Source organism: Anser anser (genome assembly GCF_964211835.1).
Source record: "Anser anser genome assembly, chromosome: 13".
NCBI classification, from domain to species: Eukaryota; Metazoa; Chordata; class Aves; order Anseriformes; family Anatidae; genus Anser; species Anser anser.
The window spans coordinates 7151736-7175077 of NC_139734.1; the positions used below are offsets into that span (position 1 = coordinate 7151736).

The 23342-nt window shown below is 46.9% G+C and overlaps 1 protein-coding gene across 9 annotated transcripts in view; it reads left to right on the plus strand.

Moving 5' to 3' along the window:
- Positions 1-23342, plus strand: part of LOC310880783 (uncharacterized protein) — a 302960-nt gene that overhangs the window by 261391 nt on the left and 18227 nt on the right. For all 9 annotated transcript variants that reach the window (XR_014571915.1, XR_014571916.1, XR_014571917.1 and 6 more), the window contains 2 exons: positions 13-125; positions 22442-22595. The gene's annotated coding sequence lies outside the window, so the exon portion shown is untranslated. The remainder of the gene's footprint in view (positions 1-12; positions 126-22441; positions 22596-23342) is intronic.

Here is a 23342-nt window from a genome sequence, read left to right on the forward strand (position 1 = left end):
TTTGCTTTTTAGGGAAAGTGCCCTTTCTGGGTGGCTGACCAACCCCAAATCGCCTCGGGATTGCCTAAGAGAAGGAGCGCAAGGCAGCGAAGCCTCAAGCAGCGTGGGCTGGGAGCTGACATCAGGTCACATTCTCCGACAAATCATTTACGTGTCTGGGTCTGATAAAGTTGCATTGTGAAGCCGCCAGTTTCCTTCCAAGGGCTGCGAGGATGGCTCCGTCACGGCTCTGAAGGAAATGGGGATGGGGTGGAGACTCACCCGAAAAACCCATGAAATATTTTACAGGCGAACTACAGAGAAACCGGAGGGAAACAAGGGCAGGGCGGGAAGGGGAGTGCTGCATGCAGACGGCAGGCCGCAGACTTGGCTGACGCCGTGGGGCATTTGGCACTCCCAGGGAAGGGTAAATACAAAGATAACTGGGCAGGGGTGTGGCTGGGTAGCGCTTAGCTCTGAAGGGCCTAGTTTCCTGTGGCCTTTCACCCTCCTGCCCTGCAGTTCACACACTTTTAAATAGGAACGGAAAGGTCATCACAGCCTTCCCCTGTTTTGGGACCGCTCTTTGGCGCTTTGCTTCTAGTGGCTGTCCTAACTCACCCCATGCCTGCGGTGACAGTGTCTGTAGGTACAGGCTTCTATGCAGTTTTATGCTTTTGTATCACATCTGTTATTGATATTCTTCTGATCGAAACACAGTGCGAATTTTCCATGATGACGATAATGTGGGAGCTCAGAGTAAGATAGCAATAATAAGTAATTATAAGTCATACTCAATTAGTCACGCCAAGTGCTCTAGACAGAGTGCTTTTCATTGCAAGTGACTCCCATGCACTTGCGCGCGCTGGCCGAGATTGCCCCCATTAATTTGCTGCAGGCGGTAGCGCTGCCAGGCAGTAGCAGAATTGATCACTTCACTGTACTTGCATATTAGTTTTACATGGAGATTCTGTGCTGTGGAGGACTCAGATCATTAGGAAACTGCTTTTAGCTCATCTTTTACTCCTCAGCATCTGCCCTGCTTTCTCCTGCTGATGTTAGTAATTGATGGTCCATCATGTTGCCTCCAAAGAGATGCAGACAGCAGGACATGGCCCTCGGAAGCCCTGCACAATTCAAGCCTTCTGTGCCACAGTTTTCCCCTATATGAAGTACCCTGGCATGGGAAATGCTATAGGGAGCTAAGGTTTGCTGATCACCAAGTAAAAATGTGCTCACCCACCAGCAGGACCCAGCACTCTGGGGTGGACGTCAGCAGCTGGTGAGTAAATCCCAGCACCTTCCTCTGCTGTGTGGTTCCTTGAGCCATCTGGTCCCGCTCGCAGCCCAAGCCCTGCTCGAGAGGAGCACGCGGGATGCAAATCAGGCTAGAAATAATTGCTCTCTTGGAGTGAGTGATGTGGGAGCGTGGCCTGTCCCCTCACATTTCATGTTAATGATCTCTCCTGTGGAGAGGAGGGGGAAAGAAAAATTGCAGTGCAAAAACAGATTGCTGGAGGCATGTCCCTGGCATCCTTCTTTAGTTAATTTTCCGACTTAAATAAACAAGTAAAAAATGAGATAAATAGGGAAAACATTTTTTTCTCTGTTCTTTTTTTTTTTTTTCATTTTAAGTATTTCAGTATTAATCAAGTCAGGCTTGATCATAAACCATGTAGCACTGAATGAATGGCATAGAAATTATATTCCCAGAAATTCCAGGTGAGCAGTTTATGGTGAGCATTTTAATTTTTATGGTGATTTCATTGGGGAATGCATAAATATATAGAAAGGAGATCAACCACAAGACCGCTAGTGCCACCACTGGCACCAAGGGACAAGTAGACGCTGTGTTTTGCCAGGGTTCATGGAAACACCAACCTAGCCTGGGGGCTTTGAAGCCAGGCTGACATGAAACTGATGTAGGAACAACAGTTTCCTATCCTTCAATAAGTCAGGGTGTTGCTTATAAGTGTGACTCCCTGTACATAAACCCAGCATGTACCCGATTTGGGCAGCAGTGCTCTTGTTGTGCACCCCAAATATTAAATCCCTCTTGATGGTATCCAAGGACACTGGCAAAAAATTATATATAGCTTTTTTTTTTCTCTGTATTCATTGATTTTTTCAGAAGAGAAATGTTTCAGATGCTGTCACTTGATTGAAACAAAATCAAGTAAACCAGAAGCTGAAAAACTTTAGGACTGATTTCTGACAACAGTTACAAGCGGCTTAGTGGGATGAACTTCAGTGTTCCAATAAGATAAAGTGGAATAGAAAATTGATGTGATAAAAGATTGGTGAAATAGACATTTTTGATGTGCCACCCGAAAATATATGGTATTTTATTAAATTATTCTTTCAGTTGAAGGAATAACATTTAAGCACAATAAGATTAGGAATTTAAAAGACTTCAAGAGAGCTTCATTTCTCAGAGAGCACATTGAGGGACATTCTGACATTTAATTTCTCAGCAAAATGTGAAGTGAGGCTAGAAAATGGGACACAATTAGCATTTACTTAAAACTTGGATTCAGTTTTGCGTCAGTTCAAACAATGCAATCTGAACGGAGTGAATAATTTGCTTTGACTTTGCCTCTTTGTTTCTGCTTACAACTGTTTTGTGAACAGCTTGCAAATTTCTCAAGTAGACCCAATCTTTTCTGGGAGGTACCAGTTATTCATCAGATAAATCTTACGAGCAATTCTCAGTCTTCCCTTGCTCAGTTCTATATTTAGATTTTCTGCTACGGTAGCCAATATTGAGTGGAGGCTTAGGTCACCCATTACTATTTCTGCTCTCTGAGTGCAAATACATATGGTTCTGAGAACCAGACAACTTGAAATGTCCTCTAATTTCTGCTAATATACTCGTTTTCTCAACACTGGTCAGAAATAAATTTAAAAGGAAAATGTGCAAGTACCAATTGACCTCAGCGCCATTTTGAGATGCTCTTGCAGGTATTTGATGTACTATTTTCTGAGTTCTCATTTTAAAAACACAGAATACAAAAATCTGAAGCAACATTTAGTAGGGGTGGGTAGAAATAGCCTCTCAAGTTAGAACTTCTTTTTGCCATTGCTCTCTGTAGAGAGCAAACTTAGGTGACCAGCCTAGATTGAGTACCTCCTTTTTAGATATCCAAATTTACATGAAATGAATCGTATCAAAAGTAAAACAAACAAACAAACAAACAAAAATCTCACACAGCATTTTATTGAAAAAAAGTTTCCTATCAGAAAATCCATTTGAGCAGACACATTTCAATCACTGCTGTCTATTTCTGAATACATAGAAATGCATGCAGGACCTTTATATTTTGTCTGGGCTTAAATCTCGTTTTGCCTAGCAGATTTACTGTGATTTATCATGTAAGTTCAGCATGGATCAGACTGATGGGCACAAATCTCTATACTGTGATTAACCCAAGTTAAACCCTCAGCGCATCATTTCCCTTCTATGGGATCCTGAAGAGCAGCACTGCTATATCTCCGTGCTGCTGCTCCCTGCCATTTAAAGCACTTTTTCTTGCTATGAACTATTAGGGAACGAACGATGCATCACTTGAAATGGAGACATTACTGCTCAGGAGGTTTCCTGATGCTATTCAGGGCTCCACGTGGAATTCCGGATCCATTCCCATCACCAAGTGCTGCGCTGAAAATGTCAGGCGCTGCACGCACTTGCTGTGTGTCTCCACAGGGGTTTCTGTCAATATACACTTTCTGTTACCCGATTTAGATGCTGAACATCGAAGTCTTGAGCGTTTGATTCAAAATTCAACAAATAATGAGCACCAAGGGTGCAGTTCTATATTGCCTTGAAAAATAAAATCTTCTTTGAGCTGTGAAAAACAAGATACTCAGCGATTTTACCTTGAGTTCTACACCTGAAGGAAGGTTTTGGAGATTGAGCCAGTGAGTAATCTTTTTAACTGCCAGCAGCTGAGCTCTTTGAAGGCTCTCTCCAGGTTTGTAATCAGATGTGCACAATAAATGTTAATGAGGGGGTGCTATGGGGGGTTGGCTAAGCAATGCAAAGGTTTGTTTGCTTGTAGGGGGTGAGGAGGTGAGAGGTCCAGAAACTCAGCAGAGCCACCCCAAAGGAGGTGAGTGGCCTGGTGGTGCTGGCTTGAGGCTTGGGGGGCTTGATGGTTTTTCTTCTAGGCCTTTTCTTCACTTCTGGAGCAGCGCTGACCTTACCTCGGCAGGCTGCGGTGAGGTGGTGAGCAGTGGGGCAGCTCGGTGAGTGGTGATGTGTGTGAGCAGCGGGGTGCAGGTACGTCGGTGCTGGGTTTCATCCAGCCAGCTCCAGGCTTGGTGGCTGGCAGCTGCAATGGGCTGGGCTGGTGGTGGAATGATGTCATTTCTGCAGAAATGACTTCTGTGACCTATGGCTATTTGCTCTGCAAGGTGGCTGTGAGCAAGCATTGTTTTTTAACTGTTCTTGTCAGATGGTGCTTTCCCTAAGGTCTGGGTTCTCCCTACAGACACCCATCTGAGTGCCTGGGAGGTGGGTGAGGGGGGGGAGTCAGGTACTTGGTGGGCTGAGGCTCTGTCTGCTGCTGTCCCTCTCCCCCCAGATGATATGGAGGTGTAGGGTACCTGCACTCATGGGTTTGGTGGTTCTTCTAGGTGTTTGTGGTGTGTTCTTGTTCATGCGGCTTCTACCAGGTTCTTCTAAGCACCTGAGCAGGTTGTCTTGTGGCTACCTGCGTGCTAAGGTGATGTGCCGAAATTCCCAGGGGAGGCATTTCCTAGCTCCCTGGAGAACTAGCTACCAGTCTGTGCTGTGCTCTCCCTGCCCTGTTCTTCTTGTAAACTCTTTCTGCTTCCCTGTAGCTGCCTCTGGTAGGCCAACTCAGGGATTTAAGCAAAAGCTGTTCAGAAGTGTCATGGCTGTTTGGTGGCTGTCAGAAAACCTCTGTGTGTGTTCCTGCAAAGGTGTTTTTAGCTTGAAGAGCTGCCTGGCTGCTACCACTGTTATTGGTTTTAAGTTTTTCACTCTTTTCAAGGCAGTTTCTTGACTCCCTGCTAGAAGAAGATATGGAAACAGGAACAAACATCAGAGCATGTAATAAAATCTTCCAGTAATCAGTAGATTGAACTGGTCTGGATCATCTCCTTGTCCAGCTTATATGCTGGAAGCTTGTAGAACAGACCAGGGTCATGTTGAGGACTCTAATCCCCTTTGGTAAGAGGGTGAAATGAGTTCAGAAAAGAACAAACTTGAATATTAATAGATAGATTTAAAGAAATAGTAGGAGAGCTAGTCGTCATGGCTCCCTGGCTGGCCCTGCTGTGTAAGAGACTTCTAAATCCAAGATGTGCAAGATCAAGAAACCTGATAGCCAGAGCTGAACTCTAGGCTGTGCTATTAAATGCAGAAACACTGGAGTTCCCCCAGGGATTTTACGGATGATTCTGATCTCAACAGGAGACAGGAACCTCACTGCTGCTTCCAGGAGCTTCAGCTCAGTTCAAACCCACATCCAGAGCTTGGTACATCTCTTCAAAGCTCTTCAGAAAAGAGCAGGTGAGGATGGAAAAGATGCAGTGGCACAGAATCCGATGCTGTTTGTCAGTGGTAGCTCACAGCAAAAGCCACAGGGAGGAAGGAAACTTCTGTGCTGTGCCTTTCGTTAAGCAGTAAAGGCAGGAGAGGTGCTCTTGAGAAAGGTGTGACCTTCTGGAGGAAGGGGAATCACAGCTCGCAGGCATAACCTGAATTGACTATTTCCATGTAATGGTAGCCATAGCTACCCCTCTGAAAAGAAGTGGAGGGAGATGTGTAAAACTGTCCTTAAGGACAGACTGAATGCCTGTCCTGTCCACCTGGAGCGAGGCGAGCCATCCGTTAGCTTAGCTTCAGTAAGCTTTGTTCCTGGGGGTTTTGCTCTGAAGGTGGAAGAGAGAGAGTGAAGGCATGACAAAAATGAAAAGACCTGCCATGGTTCTAGGGTGTAGTGTAAATAAATCCACATTATAGGACCATTTCCCAAGAAAAGAACATGGCCAATAGTAAAATTAAATAAATAAATACCTCTTGCTATATCATAGACTGCAGGATGGACTGTGTATAAATGCATGTAGGCAGCCAGGGACAAAAAATCTTTGTTAGTAGATTGCTTGACAGACCACTTAGGTGTTCTTAGAAGAATGCAGAATCTCTCTTATATCAAGCAGCTTCTGCTCCTAATTAAACCACTGTGAACCAGAAGCAACCTTGCTGACCCCAGCGTGGTGGCTGCTCTTCACAGAGCAGCTCAGCGCAGTTTCCTGCAGGGATAGGAGGGGACGCAGGCTTTATTCCTGCAAAATGACCAGCCTTGAAGAAGAGTTTCTTCCAGGTAACAATTATATGGGCATTTGGGGGGGGTAGAATTAAGAAATGCTTCCAAGTCCAGCCAAAAGACAGCGGGCTAGTTGTTTACCAGTCACTCTTGTGAAAATGGAAGGAAAATTCATCTGTTTACTAGTCTGAGCTTGAAAATCCTGGTGTCCTGTTTTGGAAAAGAAAGTGCCTTGGGAGTTCAAGAATTCCCGAGGCAATAGGCAATACATGCTTGTAGAAAGGAAGATATTGCAATAAGATAAGGCAAGCCACTGTAAGATCCAAATAGATATGGAGAGAAAACAAAAAGAATTAGGTAGAAAGGAGTTTTGTGAGGAGCACAGCGAAATTCTTTTGTGCATGTCCTTAGGGAACCGCAGGGCAAACTGAACTTAACATTTCTCAGTGGTCATGTTTTAAAAGCTCTTTGTGGGGGAGCTCTTTAAAGTCCTACATAATATATTTGCTATAGGAGACTCATTGTTTCAGTGACTGATTTGTTATAACATAGCTGTTACAGTGGACAACCAAGGATGAAGAAAATAGTGATTGCTGCTTTAATAGAGTGGTAGGTTCCTGATGTGCCTCAGGACACTGAGGTTTTTAACAGCATTTGTTTATTAATGCAATGCTGTCCATCCTGAACATTCCCAGACCCATGTTCGCTGCTTGCTCCTCTCCAAAAAATCATGATATTGGCTTAAAACTAGGAGGGTGAGGCCTTTGCTAGCAGGGAAGTGAGCTGAAGGGCTCTGTGCAGACTGATGCCTGCTGAGGGACCTCTCAGGGATTGTCCCTTGCAGGCATTGCCTCTTTTTATACATCTTTGTGCACTGGTGGCATGCACAAAGATGGCAACGTGGCATTCAGTTGTCCCCAAGTCCAGCTTGCTGCAATAAATCCTACCAGCTTCTGTGTGACCACTCGGGCAGACTGTACCTCTCGGTCCTTCTTCTTTTTCAGAAGTCAGCACAGCTTTCCTCAGAAGCTGTCCTTGGCCAGTCTTCAGATGAGATTCAACCTTGTAGTATAGCTCAGAAAAGATTTTTTTCTTCTCTCTTCCACAGGGAAAAGAAAAGCGATTGAACCAGTCCTATGGCAGGTAGCTGAGAACCAACCTGCACCATGAAATTGAATCCCTCTTCAGTTTTCCTCCTTTGCCATGTGGGCTCCTCAGTAGTTACGAGTGATCCAAGGCTTTCCATCTGTTGCTCTGGGTTCTGTGTGTCCCTTTTCTTGTAGTCGTCATTGTCCTGCGCTCCAGCACAAATGACACAGTGCTGCTCTTCTGTGGAGGTTCTGCAACTTTTCTAGGTAACCTGGAAGGACTGGGGCTCCCTACCTCCTGCCCTGTCATCCTTCCTGCAATTAGCTGTCCAGGTGGGAATATCATCCTACCTGTAGCAGTCTTCAGGGGCTGGAAAGCCTCTTGTTAGTCTTCCTCCCCATGGGAGGGGACGGAGCTGGCTGTCAGGTGGGACCATGCCACCTGCTGTCTTCCAGACCTCAGGCTGACCTGTACTGCCTATCTCCTTCTGGGGAAAATCTTCTGGAAGGTGGCAAGTGAATCCCTCTGAGATGCAGCTCCTGCATCTTCTGAGATGCTCTGCTGCATGATTCTGTCCTCCCATGCTTCCTTAAGAGGGGGGCACAGATGCCAGCAAACATGCATGTTTTCCCCCTCTTTGCTTGGGGGGGAGAGGTTGGTATCTCCTCAAAGCCCCGGGGGCGGGGGGGGATACTCTGTGTAAACCCAGCCCCATGGAGGGCTTCACCTGCAGCCTGGCAGCTCCCTGCACTTCTGCACAGTCCTGGGCCTTGCTGGGGCTGATGGCTCTGCCTCCAGCTGTGCTCTATTAAATGCTTATTGGAGACAGATTGGCACTTCTATGGCTTGAGGCATTGGTGACCACAGAAAAATGTCCTTTCAACCCCATTTGTAGTTATCTTTTATGCTGAAAGAAAAGTAAGTAAATTCTTGGTAGTGCATTAACCTTTGCCCTGTTAATATGCATCTCCTCAGCTGTTGCTGAATCTCAGAAAACAATGCTATTGCACTGCTCAATTAAGTGTCTTCTGGCTTTACAGCTGAGTCTCTTGCTTGTTTTATGTTCCACTTATTTTCTCTAGCAGATATGTTGTCATTTTTAAAAATCTCAGTAGTTAACAGTGGGGGAAAAAGATGAAGATGTTCAGAGGAGCGATGCTAGGAATACTTTTATGGACCGTGCTGTTTGCTGTCTTGTGTTTGACATCCACTGTGAGTAACTGCGGAAATTCTTCTGCACCCATGGCAGTAAATATTGGTATCCACTTTCTTCCACAGAGAAGTATTTCTGCACTTATTCCAGAAATGACTCTTCCTTCGAAAAGAATTATATTAAATCGTTGATTTCCACTGCTGCTGTTGTCAGGATCACATTCAAGGACAGGATGTGATTATTTCTTTTTTTAGCAGTTTATAAATACAGAATCATTTGGATTCAACCTGTCATAAAAATTGCGTTAACTGCTCCACAGCACATTTGATAACAAATAAGATGGCTCAGTGAAACCAAACAATCTTCAGTGGATCTAGTTCACTTGCAGCCACGCAATTCTTCTGTAGTTGTTCCCAGTTCCCTGCTTTATCCACAAGTACTGCAGTGGCAAGTGTTGTTTTATGGGCTCAGCATGAGAAGCCTGCACTGTCTTTCTACTGCGATGCTTGGGCATCCTTTCCTGAAGGCAGTCTCTTATTTCTAGTCCAGTGCTGTGGCTGAGACCATCCCCAGTGTGTGGGGATGCTACAGGTGCTGCTCCTGCTCTGTGGGCTGGAGGGGCCAGGTTGGCTTCATCTGCTCCATCAAAGCCCTTTGGCAGTGGATCACTTGCTTCCCGTGTCTTGAGATGCTCATCTAAAAGATCGTGTGGGCAGGGATGCAGCACTTACCTCCCTGAGGGGGGGAGTAGGTGGGTAGGCTGGTTGGAAACAACGTGCTAGGCTTCATGGTGTTATTATCATGCCATTATTCATGGTATTATTATTGAAGGGAACTATAAGAAGGCTGGGCAAGCAGAACGCTTTGAAACAGCCAAACACCTGGTCTCCAGCAGCCTCACCACCTCTGTAACTGGGAGATGCCAGTTTTTACCCAGCCTGTTCAAAGCAGGGCCAGTCGATAGGGTTCCTCTGGGACATGCAGCCTCTCTCTCCACTGGCTGCTTTTCTGGGTGGGTGCAGGCTGGTGGGGAACCTCCTGTGGAAGGACATGATGAAGTGGGCTTGCATTCATTTAATTCACAAATGCTGCTGAGTTGGAGGAGGTGCTCGTTGTGGGCAAGTGTTTAACAAATGACAGGCACTGTTCTGGCTGGTGTTAATCTGCCCCCGTGCTGTGCCTATCTATTTTGCCTTTCACTTAATGTAGCTGATAAAAATAGGGCTGTCATGTTTTGTTTTGAGTTCTGGTTTGCATTGCAGTTCTCCATCTTGCTTCTGTCAGTGGCTCTCTGCAGAATCTCAGCTGTAAGCCTTCCCTGCCTGCTTCTAGGAGCTAGCCCACTGGGTCTCATGCTTCCAAAAACTGTGTGCAGGTAGTGATATGGTATGTGCAATGATCCTTTGATGGGAAGTTAAAGCTTTTGGCCAGGTTTTAACTTACATGCAGAATATCTTCTGCACGACAGCTCTCTGCCTTGAAGATCAGAGTAGATTTGCCTTGAAGATCAGAGTAGAAAGAAGTGAAGATTGCCATTAGGGAATTGTTTGGTTTTCTGAGGGGTGGGTGCTGGGTGGACAAGGGTGCGTCTATAGCTCTTCATTTGGGTGCTTGTCCCAGCCATACACTACCCACCTCTGCTGAGTACAAAGCACAGAAATAAATGCTTTTCTTGAGACAGCATGAGCTTTGGCTCATCCCTGACGGATTTATGAGGATGCAGGAGAAGATGGAGAGCCAAGTTTAAGCAGAGAGCAGAAAGTGAGGGGAGCTGGGTGGCAGCAGCATGGGTGCTGTGCCCAGACCCTGCAAGGCCTGGAAGGTGCTGGGTGTCCCTGCTGTGCTGCATGGCTTCATCCTGCTAAAGCCAGCCAGAGCTGGGTGTGCTCTGCCCAGGGCTGATTCTGAAGAGAAGTGCTTGCCAGCTGGAAGAGCTGAAGTCTAGAAAGCAGAGTGAGTAGCTCATCGGAGTCAAGGCCATCTTCTAAATGTTAATGGGCACATTGCAGGAGATGCTTAGACACAAAAGGTCACTACTGCCCAGGCTTTCAGTAAAACAAAGGGCAGCTATTTTTAACCTAATTTCAAGTGGGAAGCCTAAAGCCATAAGCTGGCCTGATTGCAGAAAGCCTGGACTCGCCTGATAATCAGAGCTGTATGCGTAATGTGGGACTGTGACCACATACACGTTCACCAGCCCCATCCAAAAATCCCTTCTGAACTCTGCTAATGCAGTGATGGTTGTGGGCATGGCCTGACCCTGCAGAGTCCTGCACTAAAAAGCAGTTCCTGAGTTACTGTAGGGGACAGGGAGTTTGGGAACTGAAGGTGGGAGCTACAGGCATAACTTGCATTACTTAATAATGCCCCCATCTTCAGCTGCCCACTGCAAATGAGTGAAAAAGCAAAAGATTGTATTGATTGCCAGGCAAATGGGATGTGCCAGAAAGGATCTTGTTTTCTGTTTGGGTAACCCAGGACTCCTTGGATGTGTCCTATATAGAAAACAGCTTTGAATCCAAAGCTGTCTTTAAAAAATATATTTAAAATAGATCCACAGAGATCATGTTAATGTACCTGCTGGCTGGAGTGTAAGCATTGCCGGGAGAAAGTCTGCACCTGCTTCATATGGCTTCCTTCACCCTGGAGTCTGAGCCAAGAGAAGCCATGTTCTGGTCCTGGACCATATCCTGATGTTCTTTTCACTGCTGCTGTAGAAAGTGGGACTGCAGGTATAGGTCTCTTAACGCTTGTTTCTGGTGTAGAAGAAGAGTTACTATGACTTCTTGGTGGACTTCATAAACTCTGCGGTCCCTGAACTGAGCTGCACCAGGCTTCATGCAGGTTCAGCGTGCTGCCTCTCTGGTGTGACAAAGCTGTGTCAAGGAAAGGGGAAAAAAGGGCAAGTTTGGGCCAACTGGCCTTATTTCTTCTGAAATGGGATTTGTAGCAGGGCTTTTCTCGAACTTATGGAGCGTATATGGAATACTTTTGACTTCTCATCAGTCTGCCAGTGAAGGCTTAATGCTCTTCTCCGTAGCAGTGACAGGCATGGACTCTCAGCTGCTCTGCTGTGCAGTGATGAAACTAGATCACCTTCTGGTTACAGCACTCAGACCAGAAATGGGAGGACTTGTGAGTAGAGGAGCCACTTGTTTCATCAATGGTCACTGAGGGCTTGGTAAAGCAGGTGGCTTTGCTCCTGGAGCACCTGAGCACATCGTTTCCCTTGGCAAACAAAGCTGATCTGTGCCATTGGGTGGCTGCCAAGCACAGCATCGGGTCCCTGCCTGCAGCAGTGATGGAGAGGCTTTGTGTCCAAACTAATAAATGCAACACAGCCTGGGCCTGTTCTTGGCTGCCTTCTGATGAACTCTGGTGGGATGCAGTCCTCAGCATGACAGCCCCTCCTGCAGCCTGCGGCAGTTAGCATTGCTGGCTGGTCCTGTGGTTCCCATTTCTCTGCTGCTCATCTCTCTCCATCTGTCTTTGGGCCAGTGCAGGGGATGCTGTGGCTCAGCTCCTGAGCTATGTGCTGTGTTCTGGGGGAAGATGCTGCTGTGGTGGTGATTTTCACTGAGCAGGCACACAGCGTGCACGGCCACTGCTACTTCTAGAGGCTACAGTACTGACAGACTCTTTGCTTGTGCTTCTTGAGCACAACATAGTTTTCTGCAGCTCCATAAGAGCTTTGGAGCTGTATGGCTTCAAAAACAAAAAAAGCCCAGCTACCTCACTGGTGTGTGCTTCCCCTCTGGATCTGAGGGGTGCCCCAGACCTCCCGAACATGCCTGGTGCTGCACTCACCAACACTTGGCATCAGTGCTTCAGGCCTCTGAGGAGACCAGCATGTCCTCAGGCTGTCAGAGTGCACTGATAACACAAATGTATGTCTTTACCTTATTTGTAGGGCTCCTGTCCCCAAACTATGAGGTGCTGCAGAGGTCACTGAGCTCATGCTTGCCCAGAAATTGCCATTGAAAACCACCGATATGTCAGGAATGTCAGTGCAGGGCTAGCTTTGGGGGATCCCAAAGTGCATCACAAGTATGTTGTTGCCCTCATCCTTCTTTCCAGGCACAGATTTCCTTAAGTGCTTTGCTAGAAGTTGTACGGGACATCTCTCCTTAGAGCAAACAACAGGAGCTATATCTCAAGGGGTGCAGATCAGCCTAACCCCAGCAACAGCAGTTTTTTCCCCCAAGCCTGCAAGAAGTGACAGATCAAACACTTCTTCCTCCAGACTTGCTAGGACCAAGACCGGTGTATGGCTGTACCCTTGAGTCACAAACTTTCTTGTTTTTTCCCCCTGCCCATCATAAAGCACCAGGTGTTTGTACTTAACATCCCTCTGCTCTTCAGCAGAACCATCTTGCAAAACAAAACCAAGCTGCATTTCCATAGTGTCCTGTGAAGCATCCTCACTGTGTGCTTCCCCGGGGTTAATCATTGACGTTAATGATAAAAGTAGTGCAAAGCAGCAAGGGGATATGTGCCTGTCTCAGTTAGTTTCAAGGCTGTTCCGGTCTGCCTGCTCCAAATCACAGAAGGGAGCTGATGCCATTGGTGAGGAGCAATGGTTAAAAAAGCCTTGGCTGCTTCCCAGAATGCTGAAGTACTAATTAAGGCCATGGACAGTCAGCTAATTCAGACCTTAATGAGTCCCAAGGGACTGGAAGATAACAAAAGCTCAGATGGGTACACCACTGCGCAGCCTTGAAGCTGGGCTGTTTTAGCACTAAGAGCCTTGACGATAAATGTGGCATCGTGCGTGGAACTGGGAGGAAACTGGAAAAGGAGCTTGTGAGATCTGGGTGGTGGAGGCAGGTGCAGCCTTCTCTAAGGGCAGATTTCACCCACAAAAAGCCAAAAGCACCCCAGCAAGACTGGAGGCCTCTGTAGCGGAAAACAAGATGTGAAGTTGGGTTTTAGTCCTGGGGTTGCAAAGAGGGGTTAAACCTGGTCAAAAGCAGGACCAAAGTCATCGTCTTGTTTTGAGGACGTTGGGCTGGATCTTAAATTTCTTCTCATGGTGGTCACCTTTTGGTTTTCTTTTGAAGAGCTGTGGTGCCTTTCCTCTGCTTCATTTCCTTGGAAAACACTTTTTGTGGGGGCATGGCCAACATCTAGCATAGGATGCTTCCTTGCTGCCAGGACCCAAACCAGGTGTAAAGCAAAAAAGAAAAGCAAAAATCCTTACAGCTGTCCTTGCAACTTGCTCCCAGCGAACCCCGTGTACCCCTCAATCATGCTCAGTGAGCTTTGGCTAATATGCTGTGGTCGCATGTGGCTCTTTCCAGCAGCACCTTCCTCTCGTGGGTTTTTGCTCTTTCGAAACATAACCACAGGGCTGTGAGCACAAACAATGAGATTGCCAGGATGCTCCCAACAAGGAAAATGTGGGGTTGTCGGTGTGCTCCTGCCAGCCCGCTCAGACAAAGCAAATATTCCTGCCTCTGTCTGTGCAGGCATTCCTGCCCCAGACTCCCTCGTGGGCTGTGATGGGCAGGATCTGGCCTTTAATCACAGGTTTTTGTGAAGGCTTGTGCCTGTACGGCTGCAGCACCAATTATCCCTGCATTTAGCCTGCTGAGAAGTTGGAGGTAATTGACACAATTTTGCTTCAAAGCTCATTTTTAATGAATTAAATTTAAATTTAATTAACTATTTCTTACGTTTTTGTATGTTTTTGTTTCCCTTAGTAAGCTAAAATGCTAATTGTGGAGCTGATGAGCATAATGTTAAGCTGGTTTTGAGAGAGGGTAATGGAGAGGAGGAATTCTCTATGCATGTGATGGGTCCTCCACGCCGGAGGAGCATTAGGTCTCATCTAAGTGCCTTTCCCTCCTCAGTGGTCCTATTTACATATATATGTGTATATATATGTAATGGAATATATATATATATGGGAATCGTCCTGGCACTGTTCCAATTCTGTGTGTAAATAACAATGGCCTTTTTTGCAGGCTGCTTCAAGCCCAGCTCTGCTGGGAGTCCCTTCCGTGATGCCTAACTTTCTCCCCGGTCCCTGCAGCAATGAATCCATCCCACTTATCACTAACCCATTAAAATACTGTATACAATTTTATTTTCTATTACACTTAGCAAAGCAGGCTGATAGTAAACCTCTGAGTATCAAGCTCCTGCAAGAGACAGTGGGAAGTTAGGTGTTAGCTTACCTGGAAAGGTCAATCTGGCCAGTGGTGAGGAAGGTTAATTTTGTTTCCGTGCTAAAATAAAGGATGGTGCCTTGCTCCTTACCCTTGTTTACCCAGCTCAGGAACAGCTCCCTGCTTTGCAAGGCAGGATCACACCCTTCCTCTCCTTGCCGAGCTGTGCTTCCTGAGAAAGCACAACCTGTCTCCTCCATCTGCTGCCGGGACCGAAATAGCTGGGGGGGAGCTCTCCTCCCCCTGCCTGGGCAGAAGACATTGCTCAAAGGGCCAAGACACATGGGACACCTGCTGAGCATCCCTGTGCAGACGAGTTACCCATGGGACACACGACTGCAAGGCTGCATTTGCTCAGGTGCTGTGTGCTGGTGCCTGGGCAGCGTCGCAGGCTGGTGCACGCTGGCTGCGGGAGCCCAAGGTGCTCAGCACAGTCCCGCTGAGGGCCCAGCTGGCCAACAGGTCCCCCCGTCTGTACGGCAGCCTTCCTGCCTTCCACCTGTGTTATGCCTTTTTTATTATGTTGGTGTTTTGCAAACAGCTATAAAGACAGAGACAAGTAGCATAGTATCTGTGTTAGCAGCTCACATTCCTTAAATATCCCAATGTGCAAGTGTGGTGCCTATTCCTTCTGCTCCTGGCCCTTTGCTGTGCCACAAAGGGCAGCATGTCCCTCCGGCCTGCACCTCGCCTCTGGGGCTTACCTTGTGGGCAGCTCCTCTCTGGCCCTCTGTCTTTTGGTAAAGCCAGAAGTGCAAACGGCTGCAGGATGGGCAGGGAAAAAGTGCAGGCTTTTGGCTCCTGCAGATCTTTAGTACCACAAAATAATGGGATGTGTTGAAAATTGTGACCTTTTAAACATTGTTTTGACATGAAATCCCGAAGTTCTTGCTTGATATGGTTTGTATATCAGTTGAAATTTCAGTTTGCAACCTGAGATCCTAAAAATAACAAAATAGTCTGTGGCTGATAGGAGCTGGGGGACCTGCAGGACAAGTGTAGGTCTTTTTCTTGTCACGTAGCAAGGCTGACTCGTTTGCGGGGCTTTTTCTTTAGGAAGTTCTTATAGACCAGGTATATGGACTTGGTCACTAACTTTTTTTTGCTGCAATAATGAAAAGGTATGTGCTTTTTTTCCTTGTTTAGACTGCAACCTGCTACAGGTTGCTATACAAAAATCTGCTATACAGATTTTTCAATCAAAATTCCTCAGTGGTAGTTCATCTGATGCAGTCTTTTAGGAAGTAGCTATTAGAAGTCTCTTCCTCTCCTTCCCAGCTTCCAAAAGAATGATAATAGAAACTAATCTCAATCAGGGAGATGGCTCTGCAATGGGCAAAGGCATCATGTTCCTGCTGTAAGGGCATCATGTACTTGTTGTGGAGGTCTCTGCTTGGCCATTGATTGCCATTGATTCTTGGGAGTATCTCACCCTATGCCACAGGGAGAAGGATATTTATCTGCATGATGTGTGTGTCCACTGATATGAAAAGAATGCTGTGTAGTGAAAGCCCACAGGTTTCTCACATTCAGCTGAAATCCAGCATTTGTGGGCACTCTGCTGCATGAGCTTGATCAGGAAATCTGGGTGGAAACAACACTGCTCTCCCCAGCATTGAAATAGTTTTTATTTCTTTTACATCTGAAATATCAGACACAAAAAAATCCTGGAATGTCTAAGAATCATGAAGGATCATGAAACCTCCCATCTGCTGGGTTTCCTGGCACCGCTGCTCCCCCCTAGCAGTGAAGCTGTGGAGTCAAATGGAAAGTGGAGAAAAATAATGATCCGCTAGATACTTTGCTGCCTTGCCATTAGGGAAATGAGTAGGTAGAAGAGTTGGATTTGGAGTAGGAATTCCTCTTCCCCCACTGTGTTCAGCTCCTCTCTCCCTTTTTGCCTCTGACTTAGTGCAGAATTCATTAATACGACACTGAGAGATGAGGCAAGTGCTGGGCAGATATTTTGCCTCTCCTCCCACGCCAGTCCTTCCTTCCCTCCTGCTCCTCAGCTGCTTTCCTCAGCAGCATCCTTGTTCCTACCTTTTGGGCAATAACGGGACCTGGAAAGGCTTTAGTGTATTGTTTCCCCTCTGAATCCCCTTTTCCCTGGATTTTGTGAAGTATCTCATACACCTGCTGAACACAGTGAATCACAGCCATGTGCTATGATTTCCCTCCTCACCACTGTCCTTTCTTGGGCTAACAACATAAGACAAATAATTAGCAGAGCTCAGAGCAGTAAGAAACCATAAAAACCTTTGCTCTCCAATTCAACTGTTTGGCATTATCAAGGAGAAGAAATGTGAAATGGTAACACTCTTTAATTCAGTAATGTACTGATTTCACAACGTTTGTTTGCAGCCGCTTAAAGCACTCTCTCCTCTTTGCTCTCTGTGCAAAAAGAAAGCCTATGTATGGAAGATAGGGCTGCCACTTGCACAAATAAACGTGAATGTTGATAGAGCATAAATTTTGCCTGAAAGCAAGGATCAATTTTTTTTCCTGTTCTGCTGAACTCGGTATGCATCAAAAATACAAACTTTCTGCGTTCCCAGTACTTCTGTGAAGAAGAAAAAGGCAATTTTCTCTCCCATTAATGACAAACACCTAAGGAGCAAGCAGAACAGAGTAACAAGGAGCAGCCCATCTTGGCAAGTTTTTTTTTTTTTTTTTTGTCAAAGAAAACTCATCAATCTATTGTCATAGATGAATGCTAGGGAGAGGACTGGGACTTAGAAATCAAATGGAGTTGTCGTCATACAAACTGTCTCCTTTCAAAAACACTTCCAGTGGTATTTATTTATTGTATTGATTTCAAGAAACTCTGGCTACAGCACGGGTCTTCTTCTGGCGTGAATGCTTCTCTCGAGAATATTTTCCAGGTGTTTTTCTGAACGCAGACATAGTTGAGAAATCACATCAGCATCACAGAGGACAAAGGGGATGGCTTCAAAATTAACCCATTGTAATGGTTTGGCACTACTTCCTGGGCATTTTTACCTGGACATCTTAAGCAAAATATGTATTGCTCTCAGGAGACAAAGACCCTTCCTCCCCCTTTTCTCTCTAGAAGTCAAAACCAAGCACAGAAAACTAGAATGATGCTCCTGGGGGAGGGAGGAATGGTGCAGATTGCTCAGTGTAAAAGAAAACCATTTTTTTCCTTCCATTTTATTTTAAGTGGAGAGAGATGGATTTTGATTCAAAAATATTGCTGGGTGGGAAGGGATGATTCCTTCCTTACTTACTTCCCATGGAAATAAGGCTGGATGAGTAGGCACAGCACCCACCAATGGGTGTTTCCCTTGTATAAATGAAATCTAAGGAGGGGAATTGATTTGGCTTCTTCTCTATCAATAGAAATATTGATTTGTGTCCCAAATTGACCTTAAAAGTATATTTTTATTTAACTTGCACAGGTGTCCTGCCACACCCCTCCCTTTAGGTAATTTTGTCTAGCCAGCTGGTCAGTTTGGGGCATCTCCTTGCAAAGCCTTGCATTTTTTTAAAAAGCAGTCTGAGGGCTGAAATGTAGCTGGCATGCAACCGTGGCATTAAGGGCCTTTCTGAACTGAGGGCAGTGGAAGTGGAAACCAAGAACCATGGATGGGCCTTGGTTATTTCTTCCCGTTGCTTTTCAACACACGTGTTTCCCTGAAAGGTGTCGGAGAACAACCTGCAGTGAGGGAGGGAGGACTCTGCAGTACTCATGTGGTTGTTGCCCCTGGGAAACCTCCAACTCTTTGGGCTTTAGGAGGAGTCCACACATCTGAAAATGCATTACCCTAACATTTGGCAAGAGGAGGATCTGAAGGAGAGACTATTAAAATGTTACTTTTCATTAACACAAGTTAATTAAATCATTTAGCTAGCACTTTCTGTACTGAGAGCATGCAGCCACATACTATTTTGGGGTTTCACTTGTTCTTCTGCCAAGTCCTAGTCTCCCAAGCAGCTTTATTTTTGAGTGGGAACTGAAGAATCGTGGACAATGTTAAGCATCATCCTTTGGATCTGCTAATTTGTGGCTAGATTGTGCAATTCCTACCCAGCCAACCTGGCTAACTTTAGCTGTGCCTTATGGGGTGAGGGCTGGAGGAATGGCCCCGTGCACCAGCACTAACTGTATAAGAATTTAGTGCAGGCATGAGTAAGTCTCATCTGATGCAGCAGTTTCTTTTAATTGTGCTGTTAATGTGAGCTTTGCTGCACTCAGGGATATTCCTAAGAATATTATTGATAATGCACTCACTTCATAAACCTCAGTAGCAGAACTTCACCCCTGCTGTGGTTTCAGCACACGGTCTGGGAAAAGGAGCTCTCTCCTCCTCTGTTGTGGGTTCATCTCTTTGCCGTTATCTTCCTCGCATCTTTATGGGATGTAGGCTTCCACTTTAAACTTAATTTTTGCTTGATACAATATATTTGAGATACCAGCCTTCCCAGGCAGCCAAGATGGTGCCTAAGCCACCGTATTCTTTCTGGAGCATTTCATGGAGGGTGGTGGTGTGTTTTTTTTGTTTTTTTTTTTTCCTGTGTTGCTGCCCCGGGGCAGTGTGAGAGCCCTCGGTTACTGCCAGCAAGGTGCACTGCCCAAATGCTGCATTTCCATCCCACCTGGGACCTCAGGGCTGGCTGTGCCCCATTGCTAGCAGAGATCTTTCTCCACCTGGGTTTTTCTGCTTGTGTTGTTCGCACGCAGCACCAGAGCTCAGGTTTTATTCCTGTGATCATGAGCTTGTGAATTTCTTTTGCAAAGTGCCACGTGCATCAGCACCTCATCCTGCTGGAGATGGCTGTGTTCATAGCTCCTGGAGCTGGTGCCTTGTCCCACCGTCAGCAGTAGCAGGTGTAACCTCTGTACCCAGCTTCCTGCTAACTTCCAGCGCTCACAACACATCCATGCCTGCCTGGGACTGCTTGGTGGAAAGGCCCCAGTGAGACGGGTGGAGGAGAAGTGAGAGAAAATGCTCAGGAGGAAAAGCAGGAGCGCTAGCAGCCTCTGCACCACAGCAAGGGTCTGAAGGAGGGAGCTCTGCAGATGTGCACAAAAACCTGCCCAAGCTCTGGCAGGATGTGCATCGACAAACGCTCGAGGACTGGATGCAGGGAGGCACCGCGGTCTGGTTGGAGATGGAGGACAGCAAGGGTTAGTGCAGGGCAAGAGATGAGAGCTAGCAGGGAGCAGGCTGGAAAGGACTTCTCGAGGGAAAGCCATGAGCCCTGCAAACCAAAGGGCCTGTTCTCTCACTGCTTGCTCCAGTGAGAGGAGGTGAAAGGAGGCTGTGGAGCAGGACTGGGCGATACACTGGGGCGATACGGTGCCCTCTGCACCTGCACTGGCTGCTGGCATGACAGCCAGAAAGGGGAAGCCCAAAGGAAGCACTGACATAACACAAAGTGCTAAACCCAGCAAACGTTGAGAAAGGGCTGCCATGCTCCTGCCTCAGCCATTGCTCTCAAGATACATCAGAGTTGTCCTATCTAGCTGTTGTCCAACCTCCCTCAGACTTACTTTAAATTTGAGAGAGCTCTAATTATGCCATTTATTGCCCTTTCAGTCACATCAGAAGCAATCTTAGGATCCAAGCCACTGATGTCTACTTAACCCAGACAGGCTCAACCTCAGCAGCTGGGACTTCGGCACCTGAGCAGTGGGGTGAGGAGGGGCCTGAGGGAAAAGGAGATGGGGAAAATAAGGGGAAAATCTTATTTGCAATAACAAGTTGCACCATGTCCCCTGTGCCAGGTGGTGTCAGGGCACCCCTCACGTCTCGGTGTGCTGATTTTGCTCATTACTGAAATGAATGGGGTGAGGGTGGGCACGCACACAGGCACGGTGTGTTTCCAGTGGTAGGCTTCTAGGCACCGTTACATGGTAACAAGGAATAATGTCACTGGAAGAGATGTCACTGTTAAACGACTCACTGGTGGCTTTGTTTTAGCTGTTACAACATTGCAGAGCTAATGGCCGATCACTAACATTACAGCAGCATCCTTGTCACAAATTAATGCACACTCTGGGCTCTATTTCTGTACTGTCATCGGGCTGGCAGATAATGAGAGAATTTTTTTGCCCGTAAATTGCAGCATACTGGGGGGGAAAACATGTAGAAAGCGGAGGAGTTTGTGAATCACCTCGCTGACCAAGGATTTCCAGCTCTCAGTGCTGGTTGGAGCAGGGAAGCATGGGGAGGTGACTCAGGTCTGGGTTTTCTGAACAAGCTATGCTAAGAAAATGTCTGGGAAACGGGAAGGCAATGGCTTAAACACGAAAAGAAGGAATGAAAGCAAAGAGGGAGGGAGGGAAAGAGAGGAAGGAAAAGAAGAAAGGTATCACTTTGTAAGCCCCGAGCTGCCCAGAGGGACAGGAGCAGGAGGGGTGGCGTGGCTGAGGCCCTGCAGAAATGCTGCTAGGTGCCGTGGCCATGGATGGGGTGGATGGTGTCTCTGGGACTGTCGGGCTAGGAATGCTTACTGCTTTCTCAGGAGGGGCGATGGTGTTGCAGATGTTCAGCACAGCAGGGGCAGTGAGAGGTGTGTGTAAATCAGGCTTACAGAGAGACTTTTGCCCATGCTGGTCCCTGGGCATCTGCAATTGCTATGGGAGATGCTGTGATCTCTGCTCCGGCTTCCCTTTGATCAGTACCAGCTTTGTTTGTTCTGTAAGCCCTTGATCGTGCCTTTCCTTTCAAATGGTGCTGAAATTGCTGACAGTAGCATGCTTGCAAGTGTGTCTGCTGATGCCCTGTCCTCTTCCCAGCACCTTTGAGCATTCAGCCACCAGCATTAGCACTGAGCTCACTTCTCAGGAGCCAAATAATAACACTTCTTCAGGAGCAATTTTGAGTTGATACAAGCCATAAGTCACAGGGAACAGTTTATATATAACTTAGGCAAGCATTGCTATGTCATTAATTCCACCTTTGTTTGCTGAAAGTCTCTTTGCAGTCCGCTCAGCCTGCAGTCTGCATGCTGTTTGTGCTCAGCACTCTGCTAGACCAGACTGGGACGGCATCCGTGATCGGCCTCACTGGCTGTTTCTTTATGCTTAGCTTCACTTGAAGAGTCTCTGCTGCGATGTTTGGATAGAAACACTGCAGAGACATGGTTATTTATTTAAACCATCTGTTTCCATTGGCAAGGAGATGGCCCATCACAATCCATCACAATACTTCCGTTGGTCTTCAGGCTCTTTGCACACCTGGCAGTGGCTGTATGTGTTAGCAGATTCAAGTGAGCAGATCCTTCTGTTACGAACAGGTCATGCTTGTTTTGTGCAGGTACAAATGATGCCTATCATTGAAGGCAACTTCCTTTTTCTATTGCCCTCTCTGGATTTCTTATCCCGCAACCTCGGAGTAGCACAGGAATTAGTAACCAGGGGAGTGGAAGTCAAACTGGCACTTCTACAGCAATTTCTATCAGCCTTTCCCTTCCAGCAAAAACTTTGTGTTTGGTGCAAGGTATGTATGGACTTTAACTGTCTACATGTCTGGGTATTAGTAACACGCCTTTTCCTGGAAAGCCAAAAGAATTACAGCATGAGGGCAGTCTCCACACTGCTGTCCTCCAGGGCTGTTAGCCCTTGTTTTTCTTTAGTTATTCCCTAACCAAAATATCCCCATTAGCTCCTGATCCTGCTTCTCATCGTGCTTCAAATGGGTGTGTCTGGGGATCACTTTAATGGTGAGCATGGGCTTTGGTGGGTGCTGCCTTTGGAATATGTGCTCTGCTTTTTTTCCACCCCGCAGGTGACAACAAGAACACCGTCCCTGCTGCTAAGAGTTGTGCAGTGTGCCTTCCCACATGGTGGTAGATCGGGGGGCAGCGCGCTCAAGGTGTAGGAAGTGGATGGGAAAAACCCAACCAACCCCAGCAACCCTGTTGTGTGTTTCCCTGTGCCAGGTAAGTGTTGTTACCTCCCACTCTGTCATTAAACCACAGCGTATCTGTACATGACAAACAACTTGCTTCTCCCTGTCCAGAGGTGTCATTAGTGGAGCCCCCAGGTAGCACTACATTATATGCGAGGCTGAAACCACTCATCTGTAATCAGGCAACAAAATCAAACTTCTTTAATGGTACATCCAGACAGTAAGAATAAAGCCAGGGCAACTGCACTAGCGACACGGATAACAACAGCATGACACATCCTTGAGCAGTTTGGCTGCGCGCTTGCCTCCCCAGCCAGCTGGCAGCAGGCACAGCCGGTGTTGCCCACAATGGGCAGGCCACACACTGTTAGCCAGCCCCTTCTCTGCAGTTGTGTTTAAAAAAAAAAAAAAAAAAAAAGCTTGGTTTTCTCCATCCATTTTCTTTTGTGTGTCCCCCCCGCAGCGATCCTGCCCACCCCTGATGAGCAGGCTGCAAGTACCACAGCCTGAATCCGGGCTGGGGCAGGTGCCACTGGCAGGATACATACCTTATGTCTCACAGCCCCTGTTTTGTCACATTTACTGTCACTGGCGAGCAGCGGTGCCTTCAAGCAGCAATTCAGGGGGACCAAACACGGTGGCTTTGCAGGGAGCCCATGCCCTCGCAGTCCTCAGAGAGCGGGCGCAAACCGTCCTGGGAGCTGGACCAGAGAGCGCATCTCCCGTTTCAGCTCGTGCCACCAGCTATGGGTATTTATTGGGTTTGCTCCTATTTTCT